This window comes from Agelaius tricolor, unplaced genomic scaffold, assembly GCF_023055355.1.
Source record: "Agelaius tricolor isolate 1412-34295 unplaced genomic scaffold, bAgeTri1.0.p SCAF_27, whole genome shotgun sequence".
In the NCBI taxonomy this organism is placed as follows: domain Eukaryota; kingdom Metazoa; phylum Chordata; class Aves; order Passeriformes; family Icteridae; genus Agelaius; species Agelaius tricolor.
In genome coordinates, this window is record NW_027269287.1 from 9,476,514 (window position 1) to 9,486,450 (window position 9,937).

Below are 9,937 nucleotides of genomic sequence, written 5' to 3' on the forward strand. Positions count from 1 at the left end.
GGATTTGTCAAGTCACACCTCAGCCTGTCAGGACTCGGCGGCATGTCCTTTGCCCTGCTGCAGCCATTGCTTCATTCCATCTGCACAGAGCCTGGCAACAGCCTGGCCTCCTTACATGCAGATAACCACGGCCAGCCAAAACGAGCTGGCTATTTTTGTCCTGCTTACCTGTCATATACCCATGGCTTTTGCTAAACCATTCACTGCTGCTATTAACCCCAGTCTGGGCCATGGTAAAGAAGCAAGCACTGCACACATGCCTGTACAGATGTGTGTGCAGCACATACAGGTCCAGCAAGAGCTCCTGGCTCTGGTCCGAGTGGTGGGGGCTAGGCTACATCCCCAGCCCTTGCTTCTCCCTCTGCTTTCCCCCTTTCCTCTCCCCACGGCTCACTGCCTGCTTAAACTCCTCCTCACTCAGCTCCACTCTGCTTTCAGCCTCTCTCACTGCTTTCCCAGTTTTTCCCTAATATTTTTAATGCGAAAAGTTGACTCATTCTGTGTCTTCCACTCCCTTGGTCTGACAACCTATTTTCTTCATGGCCGTTATTTCTTTTAACCTGATCCCCAGTGACTCCCTCACGAGCCTGCCCCTCCTTCCTGTCATGATCTGGTCTCCCCTTCTACCTCTTCTCTCCCATTGCCTTCTGCCTCTCTTCTCTCCTGCCCAGTCTGAATCAACGGAGCAGGGACATCCATGGAGGAGATGAGGTCTCACTCCAGGCAGTCCTACAGCCTCAGCTGCAGCCACAGCAAACACACTCCTGCTGTCCTCTGCCTCCCACAGTCTCCCATCCTCACCTTGTCTCCTGGAGAAAGGAGACCTCAGACACAGAAACGTGGGAGCTTTGGCCAGAGTCTTCTTATGGGCCTGGGGAAAAAAGGTACCCTTCTAAACATGACATTTCACACAGTATCTGCACACCTGAAAATTTTCTTTTATTTGCTTTATCTTGAAACTGGTTTAATTAGGGGCTGTGCTATCCAGCCAAACAACTAACTCACTGGTAATAGGAGAGAGATAGAAAAGAACCAGGTCAGCAGTAGTTTCTAAAAAGAAGCAATAATCTAACATTAGTGCAATACTGTATTGCTTATGTTTCTTTGTTTTTTGTTTTCTTTGTCCTGTTTTTACAGGATATTCTTTGCCTCTTGTTAGAAATAGAAGGCAAATCTGTTCTCAGGTGATTCTTCTCCCCTACTTTTCAGCCTTAATGGTATTTGCATCTCCTCCACCTTCTTCCTTTTTCTTTTCCTTTCTCCATCCCTTTTAAGTTGTAATTCAATCTCTTCCAACACATGATCTCTTTTCTTTTTTTGGCACTCCCTCCACCCACTCTCTCATTAGTTTGAGTTAATTAGGAATAGTAGGCAGCCCTCAATCTGTTATGTGTTAAAACAGAACAATCCAAAACAGAGGCACAGACACAACTACGTGATTTCATTGTCTAAAGGAGACAGAAAACCAGTGGGGATTCTCTTATCTAGACTAACATCTTCCCAATGGTTAACCTAACTGGCTTTAAAATGTTCCGCAGTTGCAGATCTGAGACAACAATCTTTCCCTGTTTCCTTTTCTTTTTTTCTTTTTTTTTTTCCATTTCATCATTGGCAAGAATGAGTGAATTGGATTGACATGGAGGTGATAGAGGAAGAGAAATAGTCTACATGTCAAAATGACAATTTATATTACATGGTTAACAGAATGAGTGGTACGTGCAATGGCTGTGGGTATTTTCATCTGCTGTGTTGTACAATAAGGTCCATTTTTCTCCAAAGTGTATCATCAAGATCACTCCCAATTCAATGCAGATTGTTTGCTTGAAGGATCTCTTTCTAACAGTAATATCATTTGATAAATGTCGAATTGAAACAAGAATCTAAGTATTCACTTGTTTCTATTAGTGAATTGTGTATATATAAAGGTCATGCCTGGTATTTTTCCTGTAGTGCTGATCACAGACCTTAGGGCAGAGTGTGCTGTGGAAGTGAATTATAACACGTCTAAGAAATCAAGCCCTGATTCTGAAGGTAAGGCCTTACATTTTTTGACTGACTACATATGGTGCTCTTTGGATGAAATGCATGCTTAGGAAAGCCAGGTTTAGCTGTGCAACTACTACAAAAATTTATGCCTGCATTAAACATAAATGTGAGTGCTTTTGAGTGTTTATGAGGCTGTTTATATATGTATACTTAAATGCATAATTATGTAAAGTTTTTCTCTTCAAAGATTGTTGTGCAAGATTCATGAACTACAGACAGCCACATTTATAATAATTGTTAGATTAAATTTCTAATTTGGTACATATGTGCCTGCATGCATATGAAGTTGTGTGGCAGTAATTTTGTCAATAATTTACCCATTAATTAGCAATGCTAATGCAATAAAGCTTTAAAGTTACACAACTTTCAATGATCTTTTTTGAAATCTGATATCCAGGCTATAGAATGAAAAATCTATTGGAAAAAAGGAACCAGAGACATTGTAAGTACTGCCATCAAAATGTCTTTGTCTGTGTTCAGAAAAAATAATTTCCTTTCTGCCAGAAACATCTCTTTATGACAGAGAAGGCATCAGACTAATGAGACACAAAAGGAATGCTTAATGAATGACAAAGTATAAGCTTGATTATCAGAACATAACAGAGTGCTACAGCACTGGAGAAGTTAATATCCCCTCAAAAAGACATCCTTGGAGGTTTTACTGGGAGGTAGGGGGGCAAGAAGTTTCTGGCTGGATACAGATAGCATGAGATCAAACATCTCCACACAGAGATGCAAGAAGTTGCAAGTTTAGATGCAAGAAGTTGCAAGTTGCAAGAAATTTAGGACTTTTTTACAATTTATTACTAATATACTGTTTGTTTATTTATTATCCCAGCTATTGGTATAGTTACGTGCAAACTGCATTAACTCCAGCAAGGAGATATATTTGGCCTTTATACTGTTCCTCCGTTTGATCTTTTCTTTCTAAAGTAATGCAAAAAATGTAGTGATTGTTGTGGGTCTACTTTTCACCACAGATGAAAAATTGTTCTTTATTTTACCCATGGAATTAAAATAATTTGTATTAACACCTCCATTTCAATACAGGCAATTAAGACTATTTAATTTATGCAATCTTTCTCTATACATTTTAGATTACAATGCATAAGAAAAATGTATAAACATGGACTTTATTGGAAATTCAGGACTTTAAAAATCTCAACACTCAATGACATTAATAATTTGTGTAGTGATTACATGAATAACTTTATGAAGTTTTGACATCTGAAACTATATCACTTCCAATGCTACACAGAAGCCATAAAACTTTATGAACTCATATAAATCCATTTATTAGTCAGAAAGAAAAATATGAGGGGAGATTAATAAAACTAAGTTAATCTAAAATCTATCAAAAAGGTGTCCAGAAAGTAAAAACTTTTAGAAAGGGAGGAAATAATTTCCACTTTATCACACATATAGTAAACATACTAGTATTTCTTCAAGAGTAAAGATTCTTCAAGAGTAAAGATCCCTTCACATGCTCAGATTAGAACTATGTTTTTTATCATATCTTGTAGCTTTCCTCATGTCAAACCACTAGGCTAGCCCCTGAAATTGTTCCATGCCTAAAACAGCACGATTTTCTGTACAATGCACATAAAACCCCTGTCTTCCATCAACATATAAACTGGTATGGCAAGAGTAGGAGAAAGATAGTGCTTTGGTGTAAGTTTGCATTTTAGTATTTGATAAACCAGGGCAGGCATTTGTGACAAGCTGAGAGGAATGACTGGAAGATTGTTACATAACACAAAGCAGAATCTACAGTCCCCAGTGCTCTCAATTCACTGCTGCCCCTGAAGTCCAGCTCAGACACAGCTTCCACAGCAAGCTCAGCTTGAGCCACGCTCAGTATGACACTTTGTGAAAGCTTCAGAATGCAGGGTAAGATAATAAACAGCTGCAGAACCAAGCAAAAAATAACTTCTAAAATGCAGAGGTGATGCAGAGGTGTCTGTGTCCTGTAGGTATTAGTAGCAAATAGTGACTCATACATGTGGTTGTCTAACCAGACAAAAACATAAAGCCAATTGTTTCATAAATTATGCTTTAAGAGACACTGCTCCTAGTGGATCAACAACTTCGATGCTAAAAACTTCTCTAAATCAGTTAGGCATGATGATAGCTTATCTTGTGCTTCTAATTCTTATGCTTGCATTGCAGTTGATTTAGACTTACTCTTGAGACATATAGAGGTAGATTCACAGAGATACATACACTTGTAGGATACAGTGGTATTTTGACACTTGGAACAATGACCTTTTTGGATTTGATATAGTGCTTAAATACACCTCAGAATTAAAACTCAGACTAAGTACTATTTTAAAATTCATTGCTTATATGTTTAGACAAATTAGTAAAAAGTATATAAAAGCAGGTATTGCTAGCTGAACAAAAAAGAAATCCAGAAAAATAGAACCTTATAATGTTTGAGCTGTAGCAATAGAATTTGTGAACTCAAAGAATTTGAAGGATATTTAGGTTATATAGAAAAATGCTAACTATGATGAACTGGAATCATCTTGTGCACAGGTACATGCGGAATATTAATTGGATTGTTAATTTCCTCAAAAGCCAGAGGTTCGGTAGGAAATTTTGATGATTAATAAGCCTTAATCTGTTAATAGGAATGCTGGAAAAAGATTAGTTGATCGTGAATACAGCTTACTGTATACAGAAATGTTTGCATCTCCATATAGTAGCATAAAAAACTATACAAAAATATTTTTCATCCTTTATCCAAAGATATTTGAATGTTTTTATATTTTAATCATGGAGATAGATAACTGAAATTGTTAGGCTAAAGCAGGCATATCCTTACCTACCCAAATATCCTTTTAGTTTTTGAACCCTGACCATCCCTTTTTACAAACACTTCCTTTTTAAACTACTGCCTGGCATTACACAGACTGCAGGCTTCTGCAAATGTTCACCACCAAGCAAAGTACTTTCTATCATTAATATTCATTCTCAATTCTCCATATTGGCTGTAAAGCTACAAGCACAAACCTATTTGACAAAATGCCTTTACATGATACCCAGGTTAGTATAGTTTCTTAGTTGCGAGTGTATTGCTTAAGCCTTAATTTGAGTCAATGAATTTAATTGCTTGTATTTTTAAACTTCCATTAGTATTAATATCAATTCCAAAATTAAAGCAAAATTAGTAGTAAATAAAATTTAGAGCCCTCAGAAGTAATATCTTTTTAGATCAAAGGAAGCAGCTTTTCTTATTTTGTGGTCAGGTCTGGGAAAAAATAAAAAAGAAATCAGAGAACTTTTATTTGGATGCATTTGTGAAGTTATGACATTTTTGTGTGTTTGAAATTTTAAAGCTTTTTTGAAAACAAATTGCCATGACTAATTTTAAGAAATTTTCTTTGTGGTATTTGTATAAACTGAACAATGAAATATTGTACAAAAGCACATAGCCTTCAGAATATGTTCTCAGTGTATATTTAACTAATTCTGTACATCAGTTCATGATGGAATTAGGGATTAGATAGGGAAAAAGGGGATGGATATGAAATGCCTTATTGAAATTTTACCCTTATGCACTCTTACAGTTGTCACAGAGGTAGCATGGCAAGATAGCTATTTCTCTACCTCATAAAAAACAGTAAGTGTATTTGATGTTGTCTTGTTTTCAAATGCTTTGTTGTAAAACTGTAGCTACACTAAAACAAGACAAGACTTTATAAGACTTTATTAAGTCCAATGGAATAAAATGTTCATTTTAGTTTGCTTTACATGCTATCACAAAGAGAAGAAATGGGAAAATAAATTATGAGAAAAATATTGTCAAAGCAACTTTTTCCACTTTGTCTTTCAGAACATTTTAAACTGATTGTCTTTCCATCCAAAACCTGCTGTCTATGATTAAATAGTTGTGATTGTATTAAGTGAACTGAAATGCAATTCCTTGAGCACTGAACATTCCTGAACTGTGAGTACTAAAAGTATTGATAAATTTACTTCCATCCTGTGACAACTTAACAGTACTCTTTGACTTTATATGAACTTACATGACTTTTCTAGCTAGATAAACATGCTCTAATTTTAAAATTTTTCTTGCTTTTCATTGCAAACTACAGCACTTGAATCTCATGTAATTTCTCCTCAGTGAACAGCTATTCTGTAGTTTTTCTCAGAACACTCCTGAGTAGTGTTTTCAGAAAAACTACTGAATAGAAATCTTCTTGTCTTTTCACAGAGACAGCATTATTGTGACAGCATTATTTTCCATCATTAAGTGTCCTTGGCAGTGAAGGGCACTTTGAAAGGAAGTGTGGTGCAGGAAGGGCACTTTGAAAGGAGAGGTTTGAGTTTCTAAGAATTTAGAATCTTGGAAAATATTAGACAGCTGGTACTACATAATTATTGCAAGTACACATTTAATTATTTTTTTTAAATTTGATTTGTCACAATAAATCAGCTATGTGGATTTTGCTGAAAGAGTTGCTATTGATGAAAGAATAAAAGCAGAAAGTTAATCTTGTGAAAAACAGACAAGAAAGTGTGAGGATTCATAGACAAGCTGATACTGCAGTTTTCTGTGAGAGAAGAACAAAATAGAACAGATTCTAATGTACCTAGTGTGTAGTTGTCAGCTTAACCCCTTACACTTTTAGTGTACTGCAGTAATTTAAAACAAGACATAGGGAAAGCAGGTTTATCAAGGAATGGTGAATAAAAAGGTGAGAAGTTTCAGTGTTAGAAAAGAGACTGGGTGCCCTGGTATGCCCCCAACTACTGTGATTAATTGACTAGAGCACAGTGGAAGAAAAGTTGTTCTGCCCAGAAAAAAAAAACTGGTTTCTGCCCTGAAAAGTGGAACTTCAGCTCAAGCTCTAGCTTCCAGCAGTTGAAAAACTGGACAATTGCTCTGGGGACATTTCTCTTCAAAAGGCACATCACAGAGGTGTGGATGTTTATCCACTGCAAGGAAACGTAAATTGTGTGCTTGTGCTCTCACTAAGGTGGCAAAAGGAGGATTTAGCCAACATTAATCTAGAATGGGAAAATATTCAGGGTGCAAAAACATACGTTTCTTATTGAGATCTTTCCTAACGAGTTTGCTTACATTAACCAGGTTGTTTAAGTAGATCGATACATCCAATTCTCTCTTATTCTAATTAATATCTTAGCCCACAGTAGCTAAATCTTCATTGCATCAAAACTTTTTATTGATTAGTGTTCTAAGCTTTAGCTTGTATGTAGTTTGGCAATCTCTTTTTCCTCTGCTGCTTCTCCCTTCAATCTCTCTTGTTTTTACCTTCTGTTTAAGTAAAAGTTTTCCTACTTGCTTATGCCAAATTAATACAAAATTTCAGGGGACGTTTTGAGAAAACATCAGAATTTTACTTAGTTTTGAGATGAAATTTTAAATCTTTCTTGACAATGAAAAAGAAGTAACAAAGGAGTTTATCCAGAGCAAAACAATAGTGAATTTATGTTGGTTATGAAAGATTAAATACTGTCTGCCACTGTCTGCAAAACTTCTGTGTCAGTGGAGTCTGGCAAGATAAGCAAAAAAGAAAGGCAAGTAATAATTTAATTTTTCAAGCCAAATTTATAATTTTAGCTATATGCTGCTTGTTTTTCATTAAAAAATTGTAAGGAATATATAGTAACTCTGTTTTTGACCACTGTCTCCTGCCCTTGATTTATTTTTGCCTCTGCTTTTTCCAGCATGATGTGCTGATCATCCAAGTAAATTTCAGTTTATTGCTATCATTATAACCCCAGAATACAACTATCATCCCAGAAATGCATAATTCAAAGAACTTTTTCAATACTTAGTATAATGATTGTGCAAAAACCCTAGAATTCTCACTACCAATGCAATATGCCAGAGAATATGTATTTGGCAGGCTTCAGCAACATATTGAAAAATGCACTAAAATTTTATCAACATAATTATTTATCTCAGGAATAAGAAACCTTGATGTTCACACTTCTCATAGTTTTTCTTACAAATTAAAAGAAACAAGGAGGTTTTAAATTTTTCTACTGCCTTGTAATTTGTACGGTTAAATTAAAATAGAAATAATTTTAACTTAATTTTAAAAAATATAACCCCTTAGAGATTGAACCCCTTAGAGATTTACTTTAAAGGTCTGAACCTGAGTCTTTTTCTAGGGACACTCTGGCAGCAGGTGGCATTACAAAAAATCATCTAAAAAGAAGTTTGCTTACATTCTCAATTACATAGCTTACCAAGGTTGCATCCACAGATGATCAGAGCATTAGCCTCATGTTAAAAACATCAAAGAGGAAAAACACTCTGAGACTGTAGGGTTTCATGTGTTTATGGAAAGACAAGCAAAAGACATGCCACAATTCTTGGACCAAAAAACCCCCAAATATTACTCTTGTTTTCTTATAAATTCTGTAACAATCAGAATTTATTATTTGCAAGCATTTTTATTCCTCTGAATTACAATAAGTTATTTAAATACTGAAGCATTTTATTGGACAACAAATGTTCCCATTTCAAACATTCTTACTCCTTTGAGAAGGAATTTCCCTTCTTTTTCTAATTTTCTTCTTAGAAGAGAAGTGAAATGTATTCATTGAATCAGTCCCAAAAAGTAAATCTTGTTCTATCTATCTGTATTTGTAAAAAACAAATACACACACAGGTGGCACATCCACAAAACACATTTCTAATTTTAGATGAAAAGTGAATAATGTGACACACAACATACAGAGGTATGACTTCATGATAAGTTTGGTTCCTTCCAAGATTTACTGTTGCTGCGTTTGCATTTGTAATTCTGCTGGCTAACACATTTCTGTAGAAAAGCTAAAAGATTAGTTCCCAAAGTATGTTTTAACCTGATTTCCTGTAGTACAATGTTATCACCTATTTTCCATCCTGAGATGCATTCAAGGCATCTTACAGAAACTACTAGTACACTTCAAATTTCTCACAACTCATATTCATTTTTAAAAGCAATTATTTAATTAGATGATTACCAGGACTTAAAACTGCTCCTTCAGAAGATTTGCAAGACAATAGGAAAGCTCTTGACAGGATTTAGTGGATGCTGGACTGATCACATCATCTCTTCAACAATCCTAGTCAACTGCTCTAACTGTTAATTCTCATTCACCAGTGATACTAATGAGTAGCATACACACAATATTCTACGATATTTCTACCAACAAACACATGAGAATTTGATTATAAGCATTTGGACATTAGGAAGAAGTTCTTCAGAGAAAGGGCAGTTGGGCATTGAAATGGTCTGCCCAGGGAGGTGGTGGCATCACTGGCCCTGGAGATGTTTAACCATGGCCTAGTTGACAGGGTAGTGTTGGGTCACAGTTTGGGCTTGATCACCTCAAAGACCTTTTGCAAAATAGCTGATTCTGTGATTCTGTGATTCTGTAATCATGACAAAGTAGAAAGAAATGGGAATAACAAATTACAAGGTAATGTAGCTAACTCACTACATCTAAACTTGAAATTAAGGCTTTAACTACAGAACATGAGATAATAAAAATCTTGCTAATTCTCTTAAAAGGAGACTAGACTCGATCATCTGGAAAACAGAGACTCTTCATAGGGTGCTGCAAAAGTTTTATTCTGTATTGGATTTTGAATCCTGAGTCCTAGCTCACCAGACCAGAGATGCAGATTTACAACCAGGTTAAAGTTCACTTTTCGCTAGAAGCAGCAATCTCTGATGGCATCCACAGAAACCTCCCTGAAATTTGCAAACAAAGGCCAGTCTTGCTTCATAATATTTGTTTGTTTGTTTAAGTTAAACTAAAAAGTTGGGAAACAGAGGAGTTGGAAATCCATCAAAATCCTCCATTGACATTACAATACAAGGAAAGTACTTGAGTGTCACAGTCAATTTGGAAATGCTGTGTG

At 35.8% G+C, this 9,937-nt stretch overlaps 1 long non-coding RNA gene across 1 annotated transcript; it reads left to right on the forward strand.

Moving 5' to 3' along the window:
• Positions 1-1,100: 1,100 nt before the first annotated feature.
• Positions 1,101-2,477, forward strand: LOC139600454 (uncharacterized). Its single transcript, XR_011682550.1, has 3 exons — positions 1,101-1,712; positions 1,951-2,031; positions 2,444-2,477. It is a non-coding gene; the product is annotated as an uncharacterized lncRNA (long non-coding RNA).
• The last annotated feature ends 7,460 nt before the right edge of the window (positions 2,478-9,937 follow it).